This window comes from Strix aluco, chromosome 12 (genome assembly GCF_031877795.1).
Source record: "Strix aluco isolate bStrAlu1 chromosome 12, bStrAlu1.hap1, whole genome shotgun sequence".
NCBI lineage: Eukaryota > Metazoa > Chordata > Aves > Strigiformes > Strigidae > Strix > Strix aluco.
The window spans coordinates 3,168,912-3,182,428 of NC_133942.1; the positions used below are offsets into that span (position 1 = coordinate 3,168,912).

The following is a 13,517-nucleotide window of genomic DNA, read 5'->3' on the forward strand; positions in this document are numbered from 1 at the left end:
CTACAAGTGTTAGTTTCTTCCAAATCTAGCTTGACATTGACAAACACCATGGCTAGGTGGGCGCATCATTCAAATTAGCCACTGGTTATTGTGTTGTTATCCATCTCCCCAGAATCCACTTCGAGTTGGATAAAGCCATCACAACCAGACACACCCTTTATGACGACCACTGGTGGTTATCACATGAATAGGGTTACGGGAAATACAGGCCGAGTTGGAGAGGGGTGGGAGAACACTGCTGCAGTAACTTTGCCCAGGAGACATGGTTGGTGCCAGGCCTATACTTGAATCCTGGGCACAGTATCTGGCTTGGTCACTACATGGTGAGAAGGGAGGCCTTGGCACTGCTGAGTTCCTCCAGAGACCTGCAATGCCCAGGGCTCCTAGGGGGGCTGCACAAGGCCCTGATAGTGCTATGCCTTCCTGCAAATGTCTCTGGGGATGAGAGTGGAGTGGTTTTTGCCCATATATCCTGTGCGTCTCCCCTGTGGGAGACATTTGCCTGCTTCCTCCTTGGCCTTTCTGCAGGTTCTGGTTTTGTGGATGGGACCAGAGGGCTGCTGTTCTCCCCAAAAGTTGGAAAGACCTTCCTGAGTTCTTTCTGGATGATGGCAGGCCTTGGCATGGCAGAGAGTGGCTTGGTCGTGTGCCTGTGGCCTTGTAGGCTAACAGGATCAGTGTTGGGCTGAGATATGGGTCAGACACAACTGGCCCACACAGGAGGCCTGGTAATTCCCTGATCCTGCACTCCCGAGGTCTTTCTGACTGAGGGCAGGCCTTGGCAAGCCAAAGACCCAACTTCACTTTGGCAAGCCAAAGAGCCAACTGCAGTCAGGTGCCCTCTCACCTTTTCTTCTCCAGGATGAACAAACCTGACTCCTTCAGCAACTCCCTCAAACACCATGTGCTCCAACATGCTCTGGTACCACATTGTGCATTTCCCCTCTTCCTGATAAACATGTGCACAGGAAGACCTCTTCTGTGGCTCATACTTCCTGATCACGGTCCTTCTGAAAAATGTCACTAGTGCTCATTCAGCTTGAAGTGGGATGGCATGGGGATATCTCTGTCCTGGCAGGGGTGAGAGAGAGAGAGATGCCCCAGAGTCTGGGCTGTTCTGCTGGCTTCTCCAAGGACAAGGACAGACACCTGCCTACTGACACCATGGCAGTGATGTCCTTGCTTCCACCTGCCCCTCTTCCCACTGGTGTTGGTCGCATTTGCAGGTGAGGAACTGCCAGTTCAGGGAAACTTTCCGGGTTGAAACCCTGCTGGTTAATGCCAAGTCCTGGATTGGCACCTATAATCTATGCCATGGGTCCAAAAGAGGGAAGGATGCATCTCAGGAGCTCTCCAGGCAGGGCTGGTCCCTGATGATTAATGAGAGGGAAAAGTTGCTGCAGTCTGCAGAAAAAGGGAAGAAGGACTATCTGGGGAACCAAGTAAAGGTGATGATAAAGTGGAGTAAGTTCAGTGGAGGAGGTCTAAGATAGTCAGGGGTTAGGGGCTCTGGCCTTGTGAGGGGGGGCTGAGGACCAAAGGATTGCTTATATGGGAGAAGAAAATGATTTACCAGGATCTCATGGGAGCCTCCCAGTGTCTACAAGAAGGTAACTGTGATGACCAGAGCATAAAGAAAGATTATGACCCTGAGGGTACCTAAGCATGGGAACAAGGATCCAGAGAAGCTGTGAAATGTCTGTCCTCAAGGTATTTTATGACCCAAAAGGACAAAGAACTGATCAGCTAGTGTGAGACCATTGAAGCAGAAGGATGCACTCTCTGACTCCCTCAAATACCTTCCAAGCAGAAGGGTTGTTGAAGGTAAAGTAGAAACAGGGAGAGCAGATTTTGTGGGTGAATGTTTGAAGAGTGTCCAAAGGGCCTCTCCCTCCATGTTTCTGTTCTAGGCCTACCCACGTACTACTGGTGGAAACATAGGTATACTACTTTTCTTCCTTCTACAGGAGCTGGGACATGAAGCAAGAACTGGTCAGCAGGCTGAGGAGAGCACTCAGAGGAGCAAGGTGCATCCACTTGAAGGAAGGAGTCCAAGATAGAGAAGCCATGAAGGAGGACACTAAGAGAAAGGATCCAGTCAGGACTGGAACTCAAATCCACACCTCCAAGGAAGACCGCCACCTAAATGCAATGCCTTAGACCAGTTGGCCGTCCTGACCCACTGCTAATGCTGCTGCTGCTCCTGCTCTGGCTGTTCATCCGCTCACAGCTGCCAGAGCCAGCCCACCTCATCCAGGATCCTGCAGGCACTGCTACAGGGGGAACTGGCTCTGGGAGCACGCTTGCCCTGCTCCCACAAAGGGCTGCTGACAGACAAGCTTTCACAGGAGCCATCAAAGGAACCATCAGGAAATCATGGCTCTGCACATGCCAGTGTCTGGTCAGTGGGCTCCAGGAACAAGTCTGCTTTTCCCATGACTTCTTCCATTTTCTCCAGAGCCCCAGGAAACGGCAAGACAAACACTTGGCCTACAGTACTGCCTTGTGGACTGTTCCTGAGGCAGCAAGGGTGCTTCCTTCTTCCTTGTTCAGGGGTAGGGTGAAGCTGGATAAGGAGGGCTCTGCCACACCAGGTACTGGGGCAATGCTGTGCTGCTCTCAAGGAGTCAGTGTGTGGGAAAGGGGCTGGAGAGTCAATGAGAAAGGACAGGAGATGTGCCAAGTGCTGAGCAATGACTGAGTTCCAGTTCTTGTGAGGAAGAGGCTAACTTACTGCCCGTGGTGCAGAGGAAGGAAGAGCTCTCTCTGGGCCTTGTGGCTTCATGGAAGGAGCTAGACTGCAAGGCATCTCAGAAGGTCACTAGCCCAAATGCCTACTCAAAGCAGAGCTAGTCCTAAAGCTAGAGCAGGGAGCTCAGTGGCAGAACCCCATTGAAATTTGAGTGTGATACCCAGTCATGGACAATTCCAAAGGTCTCTGGGGACCTTCCAGCACTTCAACAATCCCTGAGAGTCTCTGAATGGTCCAAACAGCCCCCGGTTTGCTTTTGCCAAGGTAGACCTCTGTGTATGCTGGGCTAGGAGGTGACCAGAGGCCTGGCCATGAGTTAAGGCTGTGGGGGGAGTGTAAGGGTGTGGCTTGGCTGCCCTATGGGAGCTGAAATTGTTGAGGGAAGCTGTGTTTTTGGAGCAGGAGAGGCAAGGCACTTGTGGAGACCAGCTGAGGGAAAGTTTATCTGCGTTGGCCAGGAATCAAATCCAGGTCAACTGCTTGGAAAGAAGCTGTGGTCACCACTATGTCACCAATTCACCTAGATGCATGCTTACCTTGTGCTCCTCCAGCCCAGAGCCTGGCATCCCTTCTACTCCTCCTTCTCAATCTTGCCCGACTCCCATTCTTCCCCTTCAGAAACTAGCCTGTCCTCTGCCTCTCCACTTCACAAACTGGCTAGCCTCCTCCTTCCAGCCCCCTGCACACACACCACTTAAAGCTGCTGGGATGTACGTGTGCTGCTCTGTATGCAAGATGCTGGCTAGGAAAACTCAAGTTGCTCTGTGCTGGCAATGGTGCTGCTCCCCATCTGCAGTCATTCGTGTGCCAACTCTGCATGTACTATGCAAGTGTATTTGCGTTTGTGTGTGTGTACCTGTGGTGGTATAAACACAGCCAAACACACACCCAGCTGCTCACTCCTTTCCCCACATTCTTTGATGTGCAGAGCACTGAAAACTGGATGAGAAAGCTCATGGGTCAAGATAAACACAAGGACATGGCTTAGCAGAAAATGTTGTGGGCCATCCTGACATCACTTGGGAGAAAATAACTTTTTTTTAAGAGATTTGTGTAGTGAGAAACAAAACCACAAACATACAGAGACCTTCTTTCCTCTCCCCTGTCCCACATTCAACTTTGTTCCTTCACACCAGACTCCTTTACCTGCCCAAGTGGGATGCGTCTTCCCTCTACTCTTGCCCACTCTTTTTGTTCCTTCCTTCTCTCTCTGCCTGGTGTTTTCTGCCCTTTCTAGAATACGTTTGCACAGAGAGGTCACAAACTTTGCTGATGGCTCAGCTTGTCATGTGGTGGGTCCACTGTGGAGCTGGAACTGTCTGAGTGGCACACCCAGCAGCCCCTTACTTCATCTGACAGAGGCCACCCTCCACCACCCCCTAACCCCTCTACTGACCACTTTCCATCCTTTCCCAGCAGTCCTGGATGACCGGTGAGGTCCCAACAGATTGGAAATTGGCCAATGTGACGCCCATCTATAAGAAGGGTCAGAAGGATGATCTAGGGAATTACAGGCCTGTCAGCTTAACGTTGGTGCCCGGGAAGCTGATGGAGCAGCTCATCCACAGTACCATCATACAACACATGCAGGACAACCAGATGATCAGGCCCAGTCAGCATGGGTTTATGAAAGGCAGGTCCTGCCTGACAAACCTGATCTCCTTCTACGACAGGGCGACCTGCTTATTGGATGAGGGAAAGCCTGTGGATGTTGTCTACCTTGACTTCAGTAAGGCCTTTGACACCGTTTCCCACAGCATTCTCCTGGTAAAACTGGCTGCTCAAGGCTCGGATGATCGCATGCTTTCCTGGGTAAAAAACTGGCTGGATGGCCGGGCCCAAAGAGTTGTGATGAACGGAATTAAATTCAGTTGGCGGCCAGTCATGAGTGGTGTCCCCCAGGGCTCGGTTTTGGGGCCACTCCTGTTTAACATCTTTATTGATGATCTAGACGAGGGGATCAAGTGCACCCTCAGTAAGTTTGCAGATGACACCAAGTTGGGTGGGAGTGTTGATCTGCTCGAGGGTAGGGAGGCTCTGCAGAGAGATCTGGACAGGCTGGAGCGATGGGCTGAGGCCAACTGGAGGAGTTTCAATAAGACCAAATGCCGGGTGCTGCACTTGGGCCACAACAACCCCCAGCAGCGCTACAGGCTTAGGGAGGAGTGGCTGGAGAGCTGCCAGTCAGAGAGGGACCTGGGGGTGTTGATTGACAGCTGGCTGAACAGGAGCCAGCAGTGTGCCCAGGTGGCCAAGAAGGCCAATGGTATCCTGGCTTGTATCAGCAATAGCGTGGCCAGCAGGGACAAGGAAGTGATCTTGCCCCTGTACTCAGCACTGGTGAGGCCGCACCTTGATTCCTGTGTTCAGTTTTGGGCCCCTCACTACAAAAAGGACATTGAATTACTCGAGCGTGTCCAGAGACAGGCAACAAAGCTGGTGAAGGGTCTAGAGCACATGTCGTACGAGGAATGGCTGAGGGAACTGGGGTTGTTTCGTTTGGAGAAGAGGAGGCTGAGGGGAGACATCATCACCCTCTACAACTACCTGAAAGGAGGGTGCAGAGAGCTGGGGATGAGCCTCTTTAACCAAGTAATAAGTGATAGGACAAAAGGTAATGGCCTCAAGTTGTACCAGGGAAGGTTTAGACTAGATATTAGGAAGTATTTCTTTACAGAACGGGTTGTTAGGCATTGGAATGGGCTGCCCAGGGACGTGGTGGAGTCCCCTTCCCTGGAGGTGTTCAAGAGGCGGGTTGACATGGCACTTGGGGATATGGTGTAGTTGGGATCTGTCAGTGCTAGGTTAATGGTTGGACTAGATGATCTTCAAGGTCCTTTCCAACCTAGATGATTCTGTGATTCTGTGGTACTACCAAAGCCTTGCCATATAGTAGCCAATACAGTGGCCATTGGCAATACTATGGGGCATAACACAGGTCTCCACCTGGCCCAGCCCGAGACACATTCACTCTGTCCTGGGCTAACATGGGCTTGCATGGTGTGCCCTTTGGTTCAATTCAAAAGGCACAGCAACCTGCCTGGGTTTCTTCTTAGGCAAGGGACATGTCCATATCTGGTACACTTCTCTAGTATCAGCTCAGCAATCGGTGAGTGAAAAGCAGCCAATGCTAAGGTAATGATTATTTTTCCTATTGTATAGTGTGGAGATAGGCCAGGTGGAGCATTTCTAGGACAGATTTCTTGGTCTATAGAACTTGGTTGGATATGAGCAACTGCCACACTCCATGCTGCATTCCCGTGAGCAATTTGTTCTGCAGGACTCTATCCATTATATGTTCCTGGGCTAAAATCTGCCTTGTGCTGCTACTGGTTTTGGCAGTGAATGATGGCTTTGGTGAATCCCCGTGGCAGCCCTGATGAATGACGAAGTACATCTGACCACAGCATACCTTCCCCTACATACATGGAGGGCACCATTTTCATTCAGCTGCCATTTTCTTATTAAACACCATAACCAAGATGTTTTCACACTGCTCTGTGATTGGCTGAAAGGCATTTCTTGACCCCCTCATGCCCATCTGCTCTCAGGCAGACCTGCAGTTGGCTGTCAGCACCAGCCAACCCTACTTGTGTACCCAGATGCACATCAGGCCAGAAAGCCCCCTCAGGGAAGAGGCGACTTTTGGCAGTGTCATTCCCCATGGGTTCTCATATTGCTTTGTGATTGCCTGATTACTAGTTTTGACACTGTCATGCCCGCATCTTCTCAGATCTCCCTCTGATGGGCTGTCTGCTTCCTTTGGACCAAGAAGTATTTGGGTATAACAACATATACCATGCAGTGGTAGCTACTGTGGAATGAAGACACACACCTAGCACAAGCAGTATTCCTGGGGATGGCCCATTGCCTGGAGAGGTGACCTCACAGTCAACGCCCAAGTGATCTTCTGGCTTGTGACCCATCAGGTGCTCAGGTAGCAGTGAGCTCCCTTGCAGATACCCATACCATGTTCCTGCTATCTCACAGAAGCACTCAGACAAGGAGGACTTCTGAATGAGACCACTCTTGAATGTTTTTGAAGGATCATGGCAATTGCAAGGTCATGGCCTGGTAAGGAAGGAGCAACTCATCCTGGAGCTCCATCAGGGTTGTTCTCCATGCCAGAAACTTCACAGCTGGGTCAGTGTTGTGGAGGCAGCTGGAACCAACTGTGTCTGGCACAGGGCAGCCCCTTAGCTCTTCCCACAGAGGCCACACTGCACCACCTCCTCTCCCCTCCACACCAACACCTAGACACATGGAGACAATGCAGTGCCCATTGGGAATACCTGCTCAGCCCTGCTCCTGGATGGACCTGTGGGTGGGCACGGCAGCAAAGAGACTAGGACAAAAAAAGTCCCCAGGTTCAAGTCAGTCACATTGGTGTTTCCCAAAGTAGCAGCAGCCTTGTGCTCCTACCCATCTGCAGATTCCTGGAGGTCTCTGTTTGCATCCTGGAAGTTGGGATTGAGCTGCCTGATGGAAAGGAGAAACAGGACAACCACTTCCTTGTGTGGGGAGCTCTGCCTGCTGCTTCACACCCACCCGTCTGCTTTGGTGAGGGGCACTTTGGTAGTGTTGGCTCCTAAGAAGGCAACGGAGAAAGAAGGTGTCAGTGGCAGAGAGAAGGGACTGAGGGAGCAGGAGGGCCATGGCCATGGGTGCCCAGAGAGCAGAGCAGTGCAGGTTAAAACTTGCTGGGAGAGTCAGCAGCTGTCAGAAACAGGGGAAAAAAGCAATTAGCAGAGGATGGTTTTGATCCATCAACCTCTGGATTATCTGCCCAGCATACGTTTACTGCACCACTCTTTTACCCCCCAGTATCCCAGGTGGGTCATCCTGAAGACCTGTGTGATGCTCGCTGGCACTGCCAGCACTCACGCCTCTTCCATTCCTCTATCCTGTGGCTTTGCCCAGGCTGGATAAATATCTCCATGGAAACCTCACTGACAGTAGGCCTGACATGGGAAGTGCAAGGGCCTTGATTTGCCTTTCTCCTCATCTCTCGCCCATATCCATGGGTGGGCACTTTCTCTTTGATGACCTGAGGTGGCTCTGGAGGAGTTGAAAGAAAACCTGGAGGGAGCCAGTAGCCTTGTTGCTTTGCATGACGGAAGGGAGCTGCTCCCAATGAGGTCTCAGGGGGCTGTAATTCTGCCCAGAAATCAAGCTTCCAGTGTGCTGTGGAACTGTACCTGGCGTAAAATTCTGGTTTTTACTGTCCAAGGAGGGAGACAAGTATGCTTAGCATAGAATTTAAAAGGGAATTAAGTGTCCTATATTAACTGTGCACAAAACAGTTCCCCAGCGTAATGCATGGAGGACCCCGATATAGAGGAAAGCAGGGTTATTGTATGTTTACAATACAGTTGTGTCAATCAATCAAATTACTCACGTTAAAGGTGGGATAACCAGGTACTATTGCTCGTGAAATCAGTATATCCTTCTCCCACGCATATGGTGTGGACATATGGTCAGTGGCGTGTTAATCTTCATTGTTCTAAGCCCATGTCCTGTGTAGATGGAGTGGTTTTATACTAGATTCAGGTCCATCCCTGTTATGGCCATGGTTATATACCTGAGGCTTTTTTTGAAAGATGAATCTCGTATTGTTTTATTGCCTGCATGGAGTGTTCTCAGACACTGAGAGCTGGTTCAGGTTGGCAGTTCAGGTCATGTTGATCCTGAGGTAAAAACTCTTAGTCATAGGCAGTGTTTATTCCTCTAAGCATGTTGCATAGCAGTGCTGTAGGCAAGGTGGTTTTCCTGTCTCCCTGGGCACCAGGGACATTGTGGAGTCGAGTTCAATGGCTGCCGCACGGTCAGTTGCAGATAGTCCTAAACTGGATTGTGGCCCATAGTTGACAAGATCAAACCTGTGTAGGGAACTCCCAATGGATTCCATCGCCTTCAACGCTCAGCCACAACAACCTGCTCCATCCCCCTCTGCACTGTTGATAACATGCCCTGTGCAATGACACTCAGCTCTGTGGGAGTTTCAATCTGTGGCTTCAATCGAAGTCCCGTGACTCAGATTTGCACGGCTCAGGACAGGTACCAGGCTTACAGAGTCTTATGAGGCTTAACTACAGGGTCTGTGGCTGCAGATCCCAGTGCCTTCTCCTCAGCCACGAATCTGAGATATCCTGCCACGGAGGAATGACTTCACTCCCTATCTGGACTTGACTGCTACCAGGGAAGAAGGGAACATGGCTCTGGCGAAGATAACCAGGCATGGTGGTCATTTTGAAGTGGGCTATTAGCCCACACTTTGCTTCTCAAATTTACCTGAGGGATACTCCAAACCTGCTGAGAGCAGTAGGGTGGGGACATTCCTGCAGGGAAGATGGTGACCTCCCGGCACCACCTCCAGCCTCATGGGAACATAGCTTGTTCTCAATCCCTGAACAAAGACCACAACTGCTGTGCACGTTCTTGGTGTGTAGTGGAGATAGTTTGCGAGAGTGGGAGAGATCTATGGAAAGTGCAAGGTAGAGCCTGGCTAAGGAAAAGTGTGGAGGGGCAAAATGAGAATAAATGGGAGGTGTGGATGACTTGGAGGGAGATAGGAGACAGCTTGTGTTGGTGGAATAGGTTTGTCTAGACCTTTTTCCCAACATTGTCAAATTCCTGAGCATGGACCAAAAATATTAAACAATAGACAAAAGCATTCATTTCCAACGTTACATGAAAGTAGCCCCTATTCCCCTTTGGCTCTGGAGCAGGGACATTTGGAAAGTGGTTTTAAGGAGTTAAAGTGGAGGTGGTACATGTGGTAATACCAGTCTGCATGCAAAGCAAGGCGGGGAGACGGTTTCAGTCAAGAGGGTGAGCATGAGGAGCAGCTTGAAGAGGTGTATGTGTGTGGTACTGGAAGAGGGAGGCCAGCCAGTCTGTGAAGTGGAGGAGCAGAAGGCCATCCAGGCTCTGATCTGGAAGAGCAGGAGGCAGCACTGCTCACAGGTGCACTGGTGGAATAGTGCTGAGCACAGCTGCCTTCCAAGCAGTTGACCCGTCTTCATGATTCCTGGCCAATGCTGGCAAACGGCTCTTCAGCCTGGCTCCAGGACGGGTGCCTTCACATCTTCTGCAGGCAGGCTCTTCTGCTCAGAAACCACCCAGCTTTCCCCTGGGGTTTCAAGCCACGGCACTTGCCTCCCTGCAGCCTTGAGACCAGTTGAGACCAGTGCTTTCTGCCTGCTGGGAGGGCTCCAGGCTTGACACTTCACTGCAGTGCTGGTACGGGAGCCAGGAGAGAGGCTTTTTTGGCCTGGCACAGAGCTGGTCCTGCTGCTTCAAGGATTGTGAAGTCCTGACCTCCTACCTGAACTTACTCACAGTGTGTCTACGATGACCCATGGGGGGGAAATGTCACTCATAGTTAACCAGGGTGCTTGCACTGAAATCACTTCAGAGCTGACTTGAGGTTTCCCTCAAAGCTGAATTTCACTGTGACTGGTGGCCATGCTCACCATGAAGAAGGCAAAGTAAAAAAAGCAATCTGTATTATGATAAAACAGTTTAAATTCCCTTGTTGAACCCAGACACTACTCTGGGATATCTGTGTATATTAGCCTTATGAAGGTGGTACACAGATGCATATTTTCAATCTTTGGTGCTATGAAGTAGGAGCACAACATTTCAGATGAAAGAGGCAAGGGCTGAATCACCAGCGAGTCCTCGGCAAGTGACAACTGCTAGGTGTTCAGATGCTTCATGAGCAAGGAATGTTTGTGGCCCCATGGGGCTCGGGGACACAGCATAAAAGCCTGCACTTCCAGGCTCTGCATCCTCCTCTCTTGCCTCCCTTTCCTCAAGGAACGAGGTAAGCCTGAGTCTGCTGCATCTCCCTCTGTGGGCTGAACTGCTGTCATGGTGGCTGCTCAGGTTGACACTTGGGCTGCCTCGGCCTGGCCCTACAATAGAACAGTTGAAGGGCTGTCACCTCTTTCCCTTTTGGCGGAGGTGGCTGGGGAGGCCTGGGAAGAGGGGGTTCTTCCAAGCAGAAGGGAATCAATGGGGCTCAGCTGCAGGGAGGCCTGCCCACCAGAATTTGCACCTGTAGCAGATGGTCTCTAACCAAATGGCCAGGTGCATCCAGTGCCTTCAAGATCAGCACTGCGCGTTCTGGAGGTGGGCTGTGATCAGTGTTTCCATGGATGCTTCAAACCCACTGTGCTGGGTCCTATCCCTACGTGGGTCAGCCTTCCTGTACCGTGCAACTCGGAGGGCACAATGAGGGTCGTGGGAGATGTAGGCACAGTCTGAGCTTTTAAAGCATACAGTGTCCACAGAGAGAGCTGAGGAAAAGAAAGACAGGCTGATACTGAATTTGGTGCTTCCTGCCTGCTCTGTGTTTCAGGTTTGCCTCCCTCACCGAGAGATGTCTTGCTGCAGACCCTGTCCCCCACGCCCCTGCGGTGCCTCTGGCCCAACCCCACTGGCAAGCAGCTGCACTGAGCCCTGTGTCGCCCGCTGCGCTGACTCGATGGTGGCCATCCAGGCCTCCCCGGTGGTGGTGACCCTGCCGGGCCCCATCCTCACCTCTTTCCCCCAGAGCACAGCCGTGGGATCCTCTCTGTCGGCTGCTGTTGGGAGCTCCCTCAGCTCCGGGGGGGTTCCCATCTCTTCTGGGGGCTCCCTTGGCCTGGGAGGGTCAGGGCTGTGTCTGCCTCCCCCCCGCTGCAGTATGAACTGCTGATTGCGGCAGGTCATCCCTTTTGGAGCAGGCTGGAAGACAAGGACCCTTCAGCAGCAGGATCGTGGCCATGGCTTGCAGATGGGCTGGGTGTCCTCACCTCACGTGGCAGGAGGGATCTGTGCCCACTTCTCCTCACTGCACAGCAGGCCTCGTCATGTCTCCTGTGGCTCTGCTTTGCTCTGAGCTCCTCGGAAAAGGTTTGTTCTCTTCTGCTTTACTGAACTTCTTGCTGCTGGGGGGAGGGTGCTGGAGTTAGGGACTGTTCTTGGTGGCATTGCCACGCCTTGGAGCAGGATGGAAAAAGACAAATAGTTTGTGTGGAGCTTGTCCTTGAGAAACGGGCCATTCTCTGTGCCTCCCTGAACCCTGCAGATGTGTTTCTTAGTCTCTGTTCTGTGCCAGTGCATTTCCTCCTTCTCATTAAAGACTTTGTGCAGCATAGCTGGAGACCCATGGTGCTTTGTTCTCATCTTCAATTGGCCAAGACCTCTGCAAAGAAAAGGTAGAACCTGCTCTCTCCCATGACAACAAATCTATCCCCATTCTTGGGGCACTGTTAGTTGTCGGTGGATCTCCCTGGACCGATACCAGAGCAGCCAAAATAAACAAGCAGGCAAAATAGAGACAGAAAGTTCTCCAGGAATGGAGATGTCAAGAACCAATGGACAGGGTTGGAAATACAAGTGAAGCTACACACAGTAACCCTGTCTTAGTCTGAGAGTGGTCAAACATGGGAAACGTGTTGCCCAGGGACTATTGTATAGTCTCCATGTTTCGAGATGTCTAATATCCAACTAGACAAGGCCCTGAATTGCCTCCTCTACTTGACTCTGCTTTGTGCCAGGCTTGGACTGCATCATCTCCAGCTCAGGTGTTGTGTGATTGGGTGAGGCTCTGCTGGATGCCCTCAGCCAGGAGCAGCCATCAAGCACAGTGGAGCAGAGGTGGGCTGGGGACCAGTGCTCAGGAAAGCTGCAGAGGTTTGGTGGTCAAAGGGTAGGAGAAGGGGCACTGATGTCAGTCCCAGGGCTGGGAGCACAGGAAAGGAAGGAAGATCAGAGTGCATTATAAAGAATTGACCCAACAGAAAGGCTGTTAAGCCTTTCTTAAACTGTAAGCATGCTGAGGAAAAGCTTGAGGGAGCCAAAAGGTTGAGGTCCCACTGAGATTTGAACTCAGATCGCTGGATTCAGAGTCCAGAGTGCTCACCATTACACCATGGGACCTCTTGCACAGATGCTGCTATTCCCCTGAGCCCACCATCGCTGAGCCTTATACTCCTGGCTGAACCTGCCACTCTCTCCATCTCCCTGGCCATCACAAAGTACAGTCTCACAGGGCCTTTCAAGGGAGTGGCAGAGCTCTTTGTGCAAGCTTGGCATGCCCTCTCATACAAGACTCAGGCTGGTAACCTCTGAGAATCTTGATTTTGCCTAATTAGATCCAGTTATGAAGTTTCCAGTAGAACTTCTTCAAGCTTGCATCTCACAGGGTATTTTCATGGCCCAGCAATCGGTGGTTCAATCCTTGCATTTGCGGTCTCTGCTGCTGACTCTCTTCACCTCCATGGTGGACAGTCTGTCAATCTGCCTGTGTAACTTACTAGCTCTCCTGTTTCTCACCTTGTAACTCATACTAAGCAGCCATTAACCAGATATCCTTACTCTTGGTTGCTGTCCTAACTGAGCTCCTGACCTTGCTGAACAAGGCAACCAAGCGAGAGGGCAGGGGATGAGGTTCAGCAGAGGGAAGAGCTGGCAGGAAGAGGACCCATAGTAGCTTGTTAAGGATTGCACGAGCTGGACTGCCTTCCTCTGCTGGGACAGTCTTGGCTGACTTCAAACCCAGGTCCTTTCTTCCAGGACATGCTCTCCCCTTGTGCACCAAAGTGGCCTCTCCCTCAGTGAGAACATCATTTTCTCTCCTGAGGCTGCTCCAGACTCAGTACATTGCACTGTGAGCCTGAGGGAACTTTCCCTCATGCCCTGGGACCAGCACACTGTCTGCCCCAGAAGGGTCCATGCACACATCCGGGTAAAGCTGCACTGGTGCGATCCTCCT

At 51.4% G+C, this 13,517-nt stretch overlaps 1 non-coding gene across 1 annotated transcript; it reads right to left on the reverse strand.

Moving 5' to 3' along the window:
- Nucleotides 1-12,610: 12,610 nt before the first annotated feature.
- On the reverse strand, nucleotides 12,611-12,682 carry TRNAQ-CUG (transfer RNA glutamine (anticodon CUG)). The gene has a single exon. It is a non-coding gene; the product is annotated as a tRNA-Gln (tRNA).
- Between the last annotated feature and the right edge of the window lie 835 nt (nucleotides 12,683-13,517).